Raw genomic sequence first — 17,225 nt, forward strand, 5'->3', positions numbered from 1 at the left:
GGATTTTAATGGGACTCTTGTGGCATCAACCAGCAAAGTCCAATGCAGACCTGGCTCTCTACATGGATGCGGCGGGAGTGTAGGCTTCGGAGCAGACAAGGACAGTAAGTGGTGCAAGCAGCATTGGCCGACAGACTGGGTGGCATCTGGGTTTACTAATAACACTGCGTTCCTTTAGCTGTTTACAATCATTGCTGCACTCCACATCTTTTGGCCAATAGAAGGAAAGTCTTCTTGTGAGACAGCATATCGTCGGTAGCAGCCATTAATACTCAGAGTACAAAATGTCCTTTTGTTCTGAGACTGCTCAAGGCCCTTAGCTGTAATTACCTTGCACCTGATGTGCATTTCTCCATGAAGCTTGTGCCCAGGGAGGAAAATACAGTTGCTGATGCTTTGTCCCGTTTTAAGTTGGAAAAGTTCAGAGTGCTATGGCCAAAAGTGGACTGGGTGATGACACTTTTGCCAGAGAAGCAGGGGCATAACACAGGCCCCCGCAGCCCCCACGGTGCAGGGGCCCCCAAGCTCCAGGGGGGCCCCTCAACACAGCACTGGCTGCAGAGAGCTCCTGATTGAGCCCGGAGGGGGCCCCTCCACGTCAGCTACGGCCCGTGGAGGGAGTACCGTGGAGGCGGGGCGGGGGAGGGCAGGCTGGGGGTTGCTAAATACCAGAATATGGATAATGTGAGGTAAGTAATCAATTTAATAAATAAAACAAATTTTGTAGCGCGCCCTGAATCACATTTTGAGATGTAAGGCGTGCTACGAAATTAATTTTATTTATTACATTGTTTACTTACCTCACATTATCCATATTCCGGTGTTTAGCACCCCATACCCTGTCCCTCCCCTGCCCCCCTTTCTGCCCCACGGAACTCCCTCCACGGTCCGCGGCTGCTCCACGTTCCTTGCAGGGAGGCCCCCTCGAGTTTCTTTATTCCAGTGCAGAGGAGTTGTGGAAGCTTGGTGCCCATTGTCCCGGACTTGATAACAGCATTGCTCGCCACTAGCACAAAGTGTGCATATGAGGCAGCATAGCAAGGGATAATGCATCCTTTGGTATGGGGAAGGTTCTAGGACTCTTTCCCCTGTGGGCATGTTACAGTTCCTAGTGAAAAAGGGGGAATGGGGCAAGTTTGTAGGCCTTGTCAAAAGGCAGTTTTCAGCGGGGCAGAGGTGGTGTGAGTAACCCAACATAGGACATATGGGTGAAGAAGGTGCTCAGGGGATGGGAGCACATGGCACCAGTGGCTCAGGATGGGAGGGTTCCAATGGACTTGGCTCGATTGACCCGCATTCTCAATATACTACTGTCAGCAGGCTCTTCACAGTATGAGTCCCAGATACTTTGCCTGGCCCATATCCTCGTTTTCTTCTGGGCACTTAGGATCTCGGAGGAAGTCGCCAAACTACGTCGCCAAACTACGGGGGAACCAGTTTGCTGGGGTGTGAGTCACAGACATCTCATTGGCGGGTGATTCCCTCAGGCTCTGCATAAAGAGGTCCATGATGGACACATTCGGTAGAGGGGTATGGGTGCATCTCTTTGCAGCTCCAAGCGCATCCTACTGCCCCGTAGCACAAAAGCAGGTGTATCTCCACTCACGTCCCCTGCATGGGCATACTAATCTCTTGCTGCATACAGATGAGACCCCATTCTATCCGCATCAGGGCAGCCACAACAGCACCCCAGGGTTCTCTCACTAAACCATAAAAAGGGCAGGCAGATGGAGGTCAACGTGCTTTGAGCGCTATCTTAGGTCTTATTTGCCCTAGCATGGGGGAGACCACGCTCCCTGCTTAGTTCATGCTCAGCCACACCATCTGACAAATAATTGTTTTCTGTCTTTTCTCTCAGCCCCCAACCACGGGTTGATACATGTGGGTTGGTTTGATCCCTCCTTCGTCCGCAGGCCGAGAGAGCTGTTTCATGGATCCGGTATGGAGAGGACTTAGTTGAAGGCAGGAGTTAAGCACCACTGGCTGGGGGTCAGGGGCCTCAAATTAGAGAGGCTTGCACAGCACCTTTTTGTGGCGCTCGCCGCAGAGAGCATTCCAACACCTGACATTCTAGTGTATCATGCCGGGGCAATGACATGGTAACCTTGGGGAAATGCTGGGTGCGTGAAGCTCTATTTTTAGCACTGTCTAAGGTAAAAAAGAGAATGCCAGGAAACATCATACTGTGGTCAGAGGTGATTCTGAATAACAACATTAGTCATTCTTAGCTGGAACTGTGCAAAATAAAAGGCTACGTCACTGCAAACTACTACAATTGGGGTTGTCTCACTCCTTGGTCGTGGCAGTGGGAGTTTGTGGGGCGGCCACTTGCACATTGGAGAGCACAATAGCCGGGCACACCCCAAGACCAGTGGAAGGGCCATCATTAGTCACGGGCGTAGGCAGGAGCAGGCAAAGGGAGTCCTTCATTTGTAACACCACATTGGGACTGGTGACATCATCAAGAAGCGACAACTACTGGGGGCCATTTAAGAGGTCGCAGGATGATAAAGTGGCCTCCTTTTCCTCTGCCACACACATCTGTGATCAGAATCAAACACCCAGGACTAAAGAAGACCGGAACTTCCAGCGTGGAACTCCTAGCTATTGACAGATTTTTACTGCTGAGAAAAGGGTGAAACCCCAAGAATTGCACTGTTTTCATGAACTAACCCCTGTTTGGGGTTGTTTGAGGGGCATGGGACTGATAGGAGGGGGGCTGACCTGCTGGTGGTCCTGGACCTTTCTCCTCTAATCCTGAGATACCTAGACGTGGATCTTTAAAGGGGCATGCCTGATGTCAAGTACCCGGGCAGGGACGGAGCACTATGCCGTGCCGTGGTGTTATGTGTTGGCAGCAAACTGTGGGTCTTGCTCGCTCCTCAGTGCGTTGGAGGTTATGTTACACTAAGTGCATTTCAGTGATAATGTGGGCAGTCAGTGATCTCTCTGATGCCCGTGGGGAGGGCAGGAGGGATCTATATGATGTATCTGTACTGTATGCACTAGGTAGCCTTCTAGCACAACGCTTTCTGGAAAGATTGAGCTGCAATGAATACGACAAAGAGGTGTGGGTAAATGGGGTACATTATGGGTGCTTTAGTTCAGACCGAACACTATTTTGAATCTGTTTTTAACAACTGCATTAGATCCAAATGTCTGAACAACTATAGTAGTCATTCTTTGCCGGAACTGTGTAAAATAAAAGGCTACGTCATGGTGAACCACTACATCTGGGGTTGTCTCACTACTTGGCTGGGGCCGTGGGAGTGTGTCGGGTGGCAACTTACACGTTAGAGTGCACTATCCTACTGTTTAGTAACATAAGGCTGTAGTTGCTTGGAGAAGTATTGCCCCAAAAATACCACTCTGGCAACTGCTAGTACGGCCTCTAGAAGGTGTGCGGAGCACTGCTGATCAGTCTGCTGAAGTATTTGGAAACAACACTTCTTAGAGTGAAACATTGGTGTCAACTCGTTTTCATGCCTTTAGGTCTTTTCAGTATTTGAATGCATGCTGCTCCTCACTGTACATGTCTGGGCGGCTTTCAGCTACAGCAAATCACCAACCACAGCAGCTGATCTCTGTACATGTTCATGGGTCCAGGAGTATTTTTATATTCTAGGTCTTTGGTTGTGGATAACTAATGGTGAATCGGCGTGCAGACCTTATTTCTCGGTCCTCACAAATCGCAGGTAAAATACTCTACAACACAACCTGTTATTTATTCGGGGGACAGACATTAAACTGTTATGAAGAATAAGCGTAGTCCCTTGTATCTTCCTTCTTAAACTGGCTGTATTTTGCTGATGCTTAAGTTCTTGCTCAGGGGCAATTAAAAGGCACTAAAAAATGTAATGTTTGAAGGTTTCAAATCCCCAACAAACAGCTGATAACGTCAGAATAAGTTGGCTATTTGTAGGTTTGTCTGCAATTACACAAGTGTAAATAAAATTTTAGATTCTGCTAGTACTCGGCTGAGAATTTTGGGTGAAACACCACATCTTCGGCAGTTATTCAATGCGCCCAACATCCATTCTACAGCAAGCCACGGTATTCGAGGCGTAGCTCTCCCTGAGAGCGCTATTAGGGCACAGTATTTATGGGATATGAAATTCAAAAGGTACATGGAAATGAAACCTTTGAAGGTTCCACCTCTGCCCTGCAGGGATCTCCCAAACCACACATTAGGAGCTGCATGTTCTCTGTCGTAAAAACTGAAAGGAGAAATAAGAAATTCAAATAAAAGCCTTGTTTTTGAAAGGCTGGCTATTGTTCCCTTGCTGTATGCTGAGTAGGTACAGTCTTCGTGCGCCGTGGGGTGATGAAGGCGCCTATAATAATTGCATTTTATTGAATAGAGGCGTAATTACTATGGAAAAGTGTCAAATCAATGGACAGGATGCAAGTTTAAAGAGGCCCCTGACGAGCCTAAATTACAGCGCACGCTGTCACTTCTGGAAATGATTTTTTTTCTCTCCCTTCTCTTCTTTTTTGATTTTTGAATAGATTTAATTGGCTTGAGCAGGGTACAGGCTGTCTCCATTCCAGCACGGCGTCCCCACTTGACTCTCCCTCCTAGAAGGGCGCACTGCTGGCTCAGACATCTCAATGTGGCTGGAGATGGCTTGTGTCAGCGGGGCGGGTGCTGGTGATATTAGCAAATTCTGGACTTCATTTCGAGGGGCCGCCGGGCGCCAAAGCTTTGGCTGTAATTATAAACCAGGTGCCTGGTGACAGAACGGGCGGGATTCCATTAACCATTGGCGGACGCTGCGAGTCGGCTCCAAAATCGCTCATTGACTCGAGTAATGCCGCAATGGGCGGCGTGTCACCTGTGGGTCAGAGGTTTCAAGCCTGGCAAGACTTTTCACCTTTATTAAGCAGCCTGGAAATGATCACATGTGCTGCCTCACGCTCAAATATAATTTGATTTGTGAGTTGTTCTATGCAACTTGACATTTGTATTGCTACATTTATTATAATAGCTTTATAGACCACTGTTGTGCAGGCCACTGAAAAATGGACAACTCCCTCCAGCTATGCACTAGGTATGGGCAGAAAATCCGTTTCGCTCGCGGATTTTGCGGATTTTCGGGAAATCCGCAATCCGCGAGATTCGCGAATCTCCCGCAAAATCCGCAAATCCGCGAGCAGCGGATTTTGCTCGCACTGCTCACACTGTTCGCGTGAGTTCGCGGCTTCCCAGTACAACTTCGCGCCCCGCGAATAAGCGCAAAATTGCAGAAATACGATCTTAGCAAAACTGAAACTACTTACCAGGTTCAAAAGTTCAGGCTCATCATTAGTAGCCATTTTCTGTAGTGCTTCCTGAGGGGCCCCTCCAGAGTTCAGTTGCCAGTTGCAACTATTATGTGACCCTGCTCTGAACCTCAGAATAGTTACACATATGCCACAAAGGTCCTGAATTACAGCTAAGGGAGACAAGCAGGAGCCAGGCTGGAGGTTCAAATCCATTAATCAGCCCCTAATTCATTATTGTCAGTTGTGGCAGGGCAGGTGTTGTAACTAATTTTGCAACAATGAAAGCACTTAGCAAGTTCAAAAGATCACTAATCAGGAAGCACTAAGGAAGCAGGTGCCAGCTAAAAAAATATTCTGTGACACATTAATCAGCCCCAAATTAATTCAGGTCACTTGAGGCAGGAAAGGTGTGCTTGCGTTGCCACAATAATGTACACTGACTGGACAACCAGAGGGTGCTGTGATGAAACAGAGGGTGGCATGGGTGGGCCAGAGGGTGGCATGAGTAGTCAGAGAGTGGCAGTGATGAAGAAGAGTGTCCCAAACAGGCTGGACACGTAGAAACAACAAGTTCGCGAAACTTGCGACCCGACAGGTAAGTTCGCAATTTGCGACATTGTACAAAACCCTCGCGAACTGGCAGAAACCCGCGCAAACACCAAAAAAAAAAAATCCGCAAATTCGCGAGAATTCGCGGATTTTGCGGATTGCGAGATTCGCAAATCCGCAAAATTCGCGAACGCGAGATTCGCAAAATTCGCCCATGCTTGCTATGCACCCAGGGTATGCAAAGAAGGGAGAGAAAATGATAACAATTTTTATGTACAGTGACAGGAGAAGGGCAGCTTCCCACAGCGTGGACCACAGCGGCCGCACGCGCCAGCAGCAGGAGCGCTGCGGACCTCTGGATCCCCACGCTGCAGGCTTGACGGCAAGGCGGGGCTCGTGCTGCAGTCTTCTCACTGCAAGAACACTATACATACGTGGACTCTGCTCACGGGCGCTAGCCGAAAGCACTAGTATATATATATATATATATATATATATATATATATATATATATATATATATGGTGCGCTGCTTATGGCACATGACATGCAACTCTGTCACTTAGACGTTATTTCTTTTTGTCCTACAGTAATATATCACATAAAATAGATATTTTTATGACATTTATACGTGTTTTTTAAATCGTAGTCTGACAAATGTCTAAGATATTTGGGATATGGTCCCTCCTCACGGTTTTTACAGATGATGCAATCGATTATATTCCTTAGACAGCATGTATAGTAATTGATACCTTTTCTTCATGCTCCTAATTTAACTTTCTGGAGGACACTGCTGCTGGAAGTTCTGATGCAGGCCTGCTAACACATTAGTGTATTAGTCTTTGAAAAATATTTCATATTATGCTGTACATCTTTGGACTGAGTTTTTGCTGTGGAAGCTAATGGACGATTTCCTCTACCTTAGAAATAGGTTAGTTTTATGAATATTTCTGTTATGAGCATCATTTTGATTTATTCAATATGTCTCATTGCTAGTCATGCCATGCTTAATTTGCAGTATTTGCTTATTAATTATTGTTAGAACTGGGTGTCTCTAGTTGTCAGAGGTAGTTACCAATGTTCAAATAGGGACCCTTGCTTCTAGTCAGGGTAAGGAGGAAACCCTCTGAGATAACCCCTGCTCACCCTCTAGGTAGCTTGGCACGAGCAGTCAAGGCTAAGCAGAAGGCAATGTTTAAAGTATTTGTACCAACACTTACGGTAACACCGTGAAAACACCACAAACTGACTCCACAACAGTTTAGAAAAATAAGGGTATTTAATCTAAACTACATAAGACCAAAACGACAAAAATCCAACACACACAGTTCAAGAATATGGTTGCGAAAGAGTTCTTAAGGTTGCGATAAAAATGATCCACAATTGCGTGAAAAGTTCACAGTTGCGTCACGTTTAGTCAACAGTACCTTTAGATGCAACAAAGTTCCAAAAAGCAGAAGCTGGTGCGGTGGGAAACAAGCGCTGCGTTGCTCCTGAGACCTTGAGGAGGCGTTTGCGACAGCCCTGCTGCAGCAGCGGGCGTGTTGCGACGAATCTGGTCTGTATGGGAAGGAAGGCCACTTGTATGGATTCCGGTGCGTAGGTTCCGTAGGAAGTTTGTTCTCGCAAATGCACGATGCAACGATCTCGTAGGGGCTGCGGCGATCTCTGGGGCGACGATGCGCGATCCAGAGGTGATCTCTCTCTCACAGCTCCTCGATGCGATGGCCCTGCGACGATGTTCGCAGCGACGTGATGCGGTCCGCAAGCAAGCGATGCGGCGATCTCACCCAGCGATGACAGGCTCTGTAACAACACTCGCAGCGATGATAGTCTTCCTGCACTAGTCTGGTGCATCCCACAAACGAAGGATGTGATGGCCCTGGTAGCGGCAACCGGCGCTGCGACGATCTCAGCCTTCTAGCAGCGTGAATTTCCTGGCACTGTCGGGGATGCGCTCCGCAGCGAGAGATGCAATAATTTTTCTGTAGCAAAGGCTTTAAATCTTGGTTTCCAGCTTCCCAGCACAGGTACAACTTCCAGAGGCACCACACATGGGCCACACACTCCAGGAAGGACAGAACTCTCTCAGTAGAGCTCAGGGGGAGATGGGGGTGAAGTCCTTTTGTTCCTGGGACTTCAAAACAGGGAGCCAGCTCTTCTCAGGCCCTTTGAGATTCTTTCAAGCAAGGGGACACTGCACAAAGCAAAGTCCTTCCCCTCTCCTTGGCAGCAAAGCAACAGCAGGGCAATCCAGCATTTAGTGTCTAACAATAAGAATGAGAAATTGCCTAAACCAATGTTCTCCCTTCGGAGAATTCGTACCATAAGAGACACCTTGTTTCCATACCTACAGGCAACAAAAAACAAACAGCCAACCATGTATCAACAATGCACCTTTACCAACAGGTACATTTGCATGCAGCGGTTGTCTGAATTGTCAGAATATTCTTAAAGGGAACTGTATCCTACACAATAATGTTTCTATTAAGATTGAGAGCTTTATGAACTGTCATACTAAAAATGTAATCTATCTGATTAAATGCCAATGCAATTTTGCATACATAGTTGAGACTTCAAAAGAGATTCGTGAAAGGATAAACAAACATAGATCTGCTATTAGAAATCACAAGAAAGGTGCTCCCTTTACTGAACATTGGAGAGAGGCAGGACACACGAGTGATGATGTCACTTGGTGTGGTTTGGAGGTGATTGAAATGAATAGCCGAGGCGATGATATTAATCCTAAAAGAAAAAAACGAGAGCAATTCTATATGTCACGCCTTAACACTGTTAGAAACGGCCTTAACAGTAAAGAGGATTGGGAACGAATCGTCTAACCATATAATTCGGTAATCTCCAGTTTTGATCCTACTGTTTACTCCTAGGTAATATTCCCTTAATCAGGACCCTGCTGTGATAAGAAAAACCTACCTTATGAGTATATTTTGTAATAGATCCCTTTGAATTATTTATCTTTAATGGATACTCTCCCCGTGAAAATATGAGGACTCTGTATCTCTGTCCTTATGCTTTCTTTTCATTTTTTAAGACTGCATGTTTTTTATATAAAATACTATAGTATACATTTTTGTGATACATGTAAATGCTTGTGGACCGGTGACACTGGTCACTTAATGCATTTTGTGACTTGTAGGCAGTGTCACATACATTAGAATTGGTTCCATGGACCATGCTCCAGTATCAGTAATGTCTTAATACTAGATCTTAAATGTCTCAAAACGACGACAAATACTGCAGAAAATAGTGCATTGTACTGGTTTCAGGGATGCTAAAATTGATAAAGTTTTATTGTAGTTGAAGAAAAGAAAGTACAACCTTCGACCGGTCATTGTTCCGGCATGTCTTCAAAGAGTAACCTGATTGGCTATTATTCTGGTCACCTGACTAGTCACGTGAGCCACCCTTAGTCCAATCGTTCATCGTGTTCTATCTAAACGCCCACAATACAGGAGCCTGCGTAATGTCAATTTCACACCAGAGGGAGCAGGGAGGCCATCAATCTGTATCACGGTAAGCTTGTGCACTGCGGAAAAATAGGAGGCGAGAATGAGAGCACGATATCAAAGTGGTTGTGTGACCTGAAATTAAAACCCGACAACTGCTATAACACGCCACCCCTATACGACCCGCAATAACAACCCTATCGGGCATATTTTTGTCGAGCTAGTTTTTGCCCAAGAGTTGCCTTGGCTAATGCTGAGTATTTGTGGCTCCTTAATTAATATTATTCACATGTAAAACGATATTGGGTGGTCATAACCAATATATTCGATTTATAGACACAACCTACCCACACAGTGAGTGTAGAACAGTGGTATGTTCTTGACCTAATGATTCTGTATTAAGCAGAGCAAATGATATTAGCTCACTACAATTGGGGTTATTATCGAAAAATATAAAAATAATACCCAACTAAATTGAGTATTTTTTCAGAATGGACCATAATGAAATGCGGAAGACAATCTAGTAACATCAAATGACAATTCAGCTTTCTAAATAGACTTTAAGCATAATATTTTCGCTTCTATTGCAGATTGGATATTAATTACCAAATCCTATTCTAAGAGTACAATTAAGAAGTACTATATGCCATCGAAATAAGCAGTATTCTAATAAAGGCTGAGGCGACACAAACCATTGTTGGATCTATAGTTGGTAAGTAATTTTCTGAGATTGTTAGTTACAAATCCAAAGTTATAGCTATAAATAAAAACGGAAAAGCCACGACTTTAGTTTTATCATTACCCTTTAGATTTTATTCTGAATCTACTTATAAAGAACGGTGGCTCCCCTGGATGAATAGAGAAACCATAACTACAATCTGAGGTAGATTTTTATTCCTATCTAATCGATATTGAGTACTGTGTACTTTATAATATAGAACTGTAATAGATGTACACCTCTGTGTTTTAGTATGACCAGAACCCCTAGATGTGAGTAGCAGATTCAAGAACACATCCAACAAAGGTCTCATCATCAAATCTACCCTTTCAGTCTTTCCTAAGAAAATCTCCTAAAGTATTCGCTTATTGAGGTATGTAATCAGTGTGGATAATCCAACAGGGAATTGACAATTAAAGTGTATAGGTAATCCCTGAGTGGTGAATATATCGTAATAATTGCCAACACGATAAATTACTTTTTACTATTACAGTCAAAATCTAGAGAGTGAATAGACAGACTATAGATTATCCTACATTGTTGATTTAGTAATTATGACAAGTCATATGGTGACTGGGAGCCCCTTATGTTACATTGTCATCATATATATTTTCTATTGATATTTTCTTGATATTCGCTTGTAGACTGTATAGAACAATTTAGGTTTTACATATTATAATCCTGAATTACATTTAAACGTTATATAAGATAACTGCATTTAGAATCTGGCTACTGACCACTTGTGCAAAACTCTATGTACTGTTTGCTAAAAATGTGATCTGGTTATATAAGTAATTTTGTGTTTTCTACTGTTTAGAAACTGTCCTGAAGAAGGTGTAAGAATTTTTCCAGGATGATCTAATTTTCTGTTGTGAGGGGTCCTGTACTTATACCCCTAAAAGTCTTTGTTCTCTTTGTGCAAGTTGGCCCTGAGCCTGGTCTGAACCAGTTCTGGGTGTTCCTTGAGCACTTTTTTTTCCTGGCTTCTCCTTTCCATTCAGCCGCCCAGCAGGAGGTGGAGCCAGCATTGTGGAAGGCAGGCACAGCCCTATTCAGGCCCAGGTGCTATCTCCTTCCACCACTCAAGTTGCAATGCAGTCATTCAGCCTAGGGCTGACTCAGCCAGCCTCCTGGGGAATCCCCAGCCCCTGTCACTCTCAAACCAGACAGTCAATACACAAACAGGCCACGGCACACAGAGAGGGCGGACAAGAGAACAGGAACTTTCTAAAAGTGCTGTTCTCAAACACAGGATTCAAAAAGAACATTTCCTAAAAGGTGTGTTATTAAATTCTGAGTTCAGGGATACTAGACTTTTATGTCCTATCTTGTTCCTATGGGAAGATATGCTGGTAGCCACTGTAGCCAGCATCCCCTATGATAGCATATGGAGCAAGAGAGCCTTGCAGCAGTGAAAAACGAAAATGGCTGTAATTCACTACCAGAGCATGTCACCTGCACAAGTACATGCTCTACCTTTCACATACACTGCACCCTGCCCAAGGGGGTACCTTGGGCCTTCCATAGGGGTGACCAATGTGCACAAAAAGGGACGGGTTAGGCCTGGCCAGTGGGGACACTGAGCAGGAGGACATAGCAGTTCACAGACTGCAAACAGGCACTGCGGTGGTAGGCCTGAGACAACATTTTGGGTCTGCTTCTGTGGGTAGCACAATCAGTGCTGCAGGCCCACTAGTAGCATTTGTCATCACCAGCCCTGGCACACCCCGTGCACTTTACTAGGGACTTCTTGGTGATACAAATATGCCAATCATGTATTTCCAATCATAATAACAATTTACACAGGGAGCATTTACACTCTGACACTGATCAGCAGTGGCAGGGTGCCCAAAGCATCTAAACCAGTAAACACGAAATACAGCACAGCATCAAAAATACAGGAGGTAGAGGCCAAAAAGACAGGGTAAACCACGCCAAAGATGCCAGGTCTAATACTTATGTTTAAAATGTGTATAAAACCCCCTCGTCTTCTGAGTGAGTGAGTAATTAGACTATTCCTCTTTCCAAATAGATGTCTTAAGTGTTCCTTGTGAATCTATCATAGACACTTTTCAATTCCCTCAAAGGACCCTGTCCATTTCTGTTATGGTTTTGTTGCCTATTGGGACTTAGAATAATATTGATTATTGATCATGTACTCTGTATTTGAGCCTTCATGTTTTATATTCTGCACTTTCCTGTGATGCTTATTTTGAGATTTTCTTTATTAAAACTCTTAAAATATTCTTACATCTAGAACTCAGTTGTTGAGTAATCTCAGTCACTATTTAATTTAGTCTGCTAATTTGATGGGGCTGATGTCAAAAAGAGTGGTGAGTGTCATTGCTAGATTAAGGGTGCAGGAGCTGAGCCACCAGAGGTAAATATTAGATTGATTGAACTATGGGATAGAGTAACATATTGGGATTTGGCTACATCAACTGGAAAACTGTACTGTGAGCCTACACAAGGAGGCCATCCTGCTCAAGTCGTTGTGTTACTCCTGTTCCTTTACTGGACGCTCTGCACTGCCTAATGATTTGCCCCTTGCATATCAAGCCCATGATATCAGTGGGACAGAATATCAAGTGCAACATATTGAAACAACATTTTGTTAGGTAAGTCTAGATTTTCATTACCTAACTCCACAGATATGTGCCTATGTGGTACATATATATCCATGGCACGTAGATGTGCAATTAGAAATAGTAAATCTGTACTTCCCTATATGCACTTACGTTTCAAGATTTTGTCCCTCGATATTCTGTTATCGGCATTTTTATTCCACTATATTGTTGGTGTCAATATTCAGAAGAACAATCCTGCTTGATGTTGTTGTTAATGAATTTGACAGGTTCATGTATAATTCTCAGAAAGCTAGTAAACTCGCACATGCAAAGAGGGACAAAACTGAAAAGTCTCAGGGTGGATGTACCTTGTCATAAGAAAAATGCAAGTCTAAGTAGAAAGGGTAAGAAAGGAAGAGGTTGCCTAGCATCAAGGCACGCCTAGGGAAGCTTCGAGCATGTTTGGTCTGTGATGGGCAGAGGGGAAGGGAGCTGACAAGAGGTGTGACAAATACTCTGACAAGAACAAGACAAACAAAGGAACCCAAGGTGACGAGGGCGTGGGGGGCTCTGAACCCCACCCCCTCTTGGTATCACGCTCCCAAAAGTCTGAGAAGAGATGTGTTGTGGGGGGTCTAGGTCCTTCTCCTTTTCACATACTTTGCCTTTCGAAATATTCAGCAGTGCAGGAAAACAAATACAGCGAGAATTTGTAATGTTGTTTATTTAACTTCTTTTGACATCTGATCGAGAAACACAAATGCACAGTTTTAATGTTGTCTCCGTAAATGTTGATGCTTTTCCATTGCTACACGGCAAAATTTGAAATGTATTTCAAGTGCTTTTCCCATGTTTTACCGCATAATCCTCTACCTCAGTGAGGAAGTGTTTCCAGCTATCATTGGATTGCATTGTAGAGTATCACGGCATCTGTAGCTTACTACTCCTATGTGTGGTGTAGAAGAGCACATAGGGGATGACTGAGATGCAATTACACATGGACCATTCATATTTTTGGAAACTTGCCTTATGCATCCGCATAAATTCAGTGTAGCACACGGACGAGGTTTTCTGGTGCTCAGACGACATTCTGCTCTGTAGGCACAGATGCTGCATGCGGAACCCCAGGACAGCGTTGAGGGCACGGCTCGGCTGTGATTGGCTCCCTAGCTCATTGTGTCATAATCTTTGCACAGTGCCAGAGGAGATGATTAATTTAGAAGGGCGATGAGCTGTAAAGCTGTAATAGTAATCTAAGAGTATCCGTATTAGAACAATAAATATTTCGAAAGACAGGGAAGCGGATACAGAGGGGAGGGTCGGTGAGGTCTCTGCAAGCAAGTAAACAAGCACTGGCTTTGCAAATAGGTTTCGCATTTGGAAAGTTGGAGCTATTGGTTTTGTAAATGACATTTTATATTTATATATTGTTATTGGCATTGTCAATAACAATATCTAAATATAAAATGTCATTTACAAATCCAATAGCTCCAACTTTCCAAATGCGAAACCTATTGGCAACGCCAGTGCTTGTTATTGTGACTGTCTGTACTTTCTGAATTTCACTAAACATTTTTCGTATTTATATATATTTACAGTGCTGCAGTGCTTTTTTAAAGTGGGCCAGCGGCACAGTAGTCATATAAAAATCATCTAAGCAAACAGACAAACACGGCAAGGCTTTAAATATACTGTTTAAAATAAACTGTTCCAAGAAGCCTCCGAGATTAATCGATTAATCGTAGGGTCACATTAGCACGGGCATCTGGCTACTGTTTTCTGGAAAGCTTTCACAATTGTAGTAAAGCATTGGCTGGCGTCGGGAGGGGAAAGAGCATTACAGAGTGAGAGAAAGAATAGGTCCCGCTTTTGGGACCTTATAATTATTTAGTTTTGCAGAACAATATCCTTAATGCAACATCAGCTGTTGCATGGCTAAACCTTGTACCTTATAAGTGTTTAGCCATGCAACAGTTGATGTTGTTGCACCAAGGATATTGTGCTGGATAACTAAACACATGCCAATGCTTGTTTAACGATGTTGTGCAGCATGGATAAAGAGGCACCCCCCCATTAAAATAAAGATGCTAATATGCAGTCGCAGCAGCTGTGTAATTTTGTAGGTAAAAGCACAATACATGAACGCACCTACAGCGTGCGCGTGAAGTTTTTTTTTTTCCATTTACTGATCCAAGTTGTACTCGTAAATAAAGAAAAATAAAGCAGTGGCAAAGCATTTTTTTTTAAGGCGGGTGGAGGGAAATAATGAGAACTGGGCTCAGAAGTAACACGGAAAGTACTGGTGCGGGAAAGATCATAGAGGATGGCGGCTGGACAAGCAGGGCGAGAGAGAGCAACGTGGAGCACGTGAGAACAGAAGCACACAGGAGAAAGAGAGCAACGCGGAACGGGTAGAAGCACACAGGGAAAAAAGCAATGCGTGGGAGGTGAAGCACACAAGGGCAAGCACAACACTGAGGGAATGGCGGATCAACATGGAGAAAAAAAAGGCTGGTATGGCCTGGAAAGGACACGCACGGATTCCAAAGTCCGCCTAAGAAACTCTTTTAGGCCAGAAATGGTGAAATCGTCTGTAGATCCTTTCAAAGTAAAATAAACATGAGTGCTAAAAGTCTCAGCTTTTTCCCTCTAAACAACATGTCCTCCTGAATATTATGATTTCTGTGCTGTTTCTTAGGCAGGCTAACAGAAACATTTCAATAAAAGCTGCCACATAATCAGAGCCCCGGCACCTATCCCGTCACAAATTAAGCTCTATAAAAGCAGCTGTAACCCGCACTGTAAAAGCGGCACTAGCTAAGGCAACCAAAAAAACTAATTGCAGGGTCGTGGAGGCGAGCAACATGGTGGGCCAGAGTGCTGTAATAGTAATATGGTGTTGGGGGCAGCATTCAGCTGGATGGAACACAACATACAAGGGAGTGGGAGACAACAGAAAGATGGTGTGGGTCGGGGGAAGTAAGACGGAAGACAGGGTGGAGGGCAGCAGCAAAGAGCTAGAGTGCAATATAGATCCAGAGGGGAAGAAGCACGTTTCCCTCAATGCGGGTTGATTAAAACCCAGTGTCACTGAACGTTTTTTGTAAAAAGCTGTAACATTTTTGCAGTATTGTCTGTTATGTTGCTAAATCTGTGTGCTTTTAAATGAGGTTGTTCGTTTTATGATTTTATAATAAAGACTGTGCCAACTTTATACCCGGGACCCTCGGAACGGCTGCTGCAATGGCTCTTCCCACTATTGCCCCCAGTTATGCGGGGATTCTGAAATCGCTTCACTGGTGCCATGCAGGGTACTACTAAAGTCCTTAACTCACTCGGTATTTATTTACAGGAAAGGGATGCGGCTGAAGTCATAGACATAAAGGAAGGACTCAAACTAGTTTGACATTCCTTTTAAAGACACAAAAGCCCGATTGAGGAGAGTTCGGCAGGCTATTACTTTAGTGCTGGCAAGGCTGACCGGCATCGCTTTCTCAACGAAGTGCAGCCGCAAGGACCATAAAATGCCTTTCGGCCAAATGAGGTTCCGAAAGAGAAGGAAAGGGATTGGAGAGACCTACTACCGGTGCTGACTGCGCCACCCCCTCCAATGCGGCGAAGAACAGAAGGTGGAAAAACAAGATTGTGGCATTGCTGTGTGGGGTGCGGGGGAGGAGCAGCAGGGCAGCGAGCGAGCATATGGCGAGCAGCGGGGGAGCAGCTTGTGAGCGTGAATAACAATGAAGTCTGGTGAGAGGCATGGGGGTAAGGGGAGCAGCAAGCGAGTGGGAGACTGGGTGAGTGGGACGCAATAAAGAGCGTCTACGAGGTGGTGAGAGAGCTAGCCCAAAATGTCTTTGGAGGCGCATGGCCTAGCACCGAAGAACAAGTGTTCGAGCAAGTCAGCAGAAGCCACAAAACGTGCAGGAAAAAAAAAAGAAACGTCCGAGTCAATGAACCACGGACGTGGCAATCGACCCGCATGGTCGTAAGTGTTGATAAGACAAAAGGAGTGAAAAGTGTGCGAGGTGGGAGGTGCTGAAAACGACTCGTAGGTGATGGAGAAACAATAACGAACCATGTTCGTTGTCAATTAAAAACGTTCTTCGGATGCGTTCAAATTATCATAAAGGAGTGTGCCCGTTTGGTGCGGTGTCGGGGGTGAAGTGGGGATCAAAAAGGCATACCGTGAACAAAATGTTAGAAAACATGATCAAACGCCTTGGTGTCATTATCGAGTGGTGTGAATCATCCGGTGAGCCGTGAGCATGCGTAATAAGCATTGTGACAGGTAATAGAAAGAGGACTGTCTGTAGTATTGTGCACGGAACAACATGAAAAAATACATGAAAACATTTGTTTATAAAGTGGTAAAGTGAAATAGAACAGCTGGTAATGTAAACATGAAGTAACCAGAGAAATACGAGTAAAAGCAGGGCAGAGGGAAGCCGGATGGGGGCGGGAGAGCCTGGTGGGGGGGCGGGAATGCGATCGAGGGGAGGAGAAGTGTGGCAGGCGGATTAGGGAGTTGCGCATGCTTGTGTGGTCACGTGACCCGCTTTTGTGGTCACGTGACTCACATGCACTGTGAAGAAACCGCAGTGGTTTGACCAGTTGATCGAGCCCTTGAATTTTCGCCTATTACATTCGCAAGCGAATG

The sequence above is a fragment of the Lissotriton vulgaris genome, chromosome 5 (assembly GCF_964263255.1).
Source record: "Lissotriton vulgaris chromosome 5, aLisVul1.2, whole genome shotgun sequence".
Taxonomy (NCBI): domain Eukaryota; kingdom Metazoa; phylum Chordata; class Amphibia; order Caudata; family Salamandridae; genus Lissotriton; species Lissotriton vulgaris.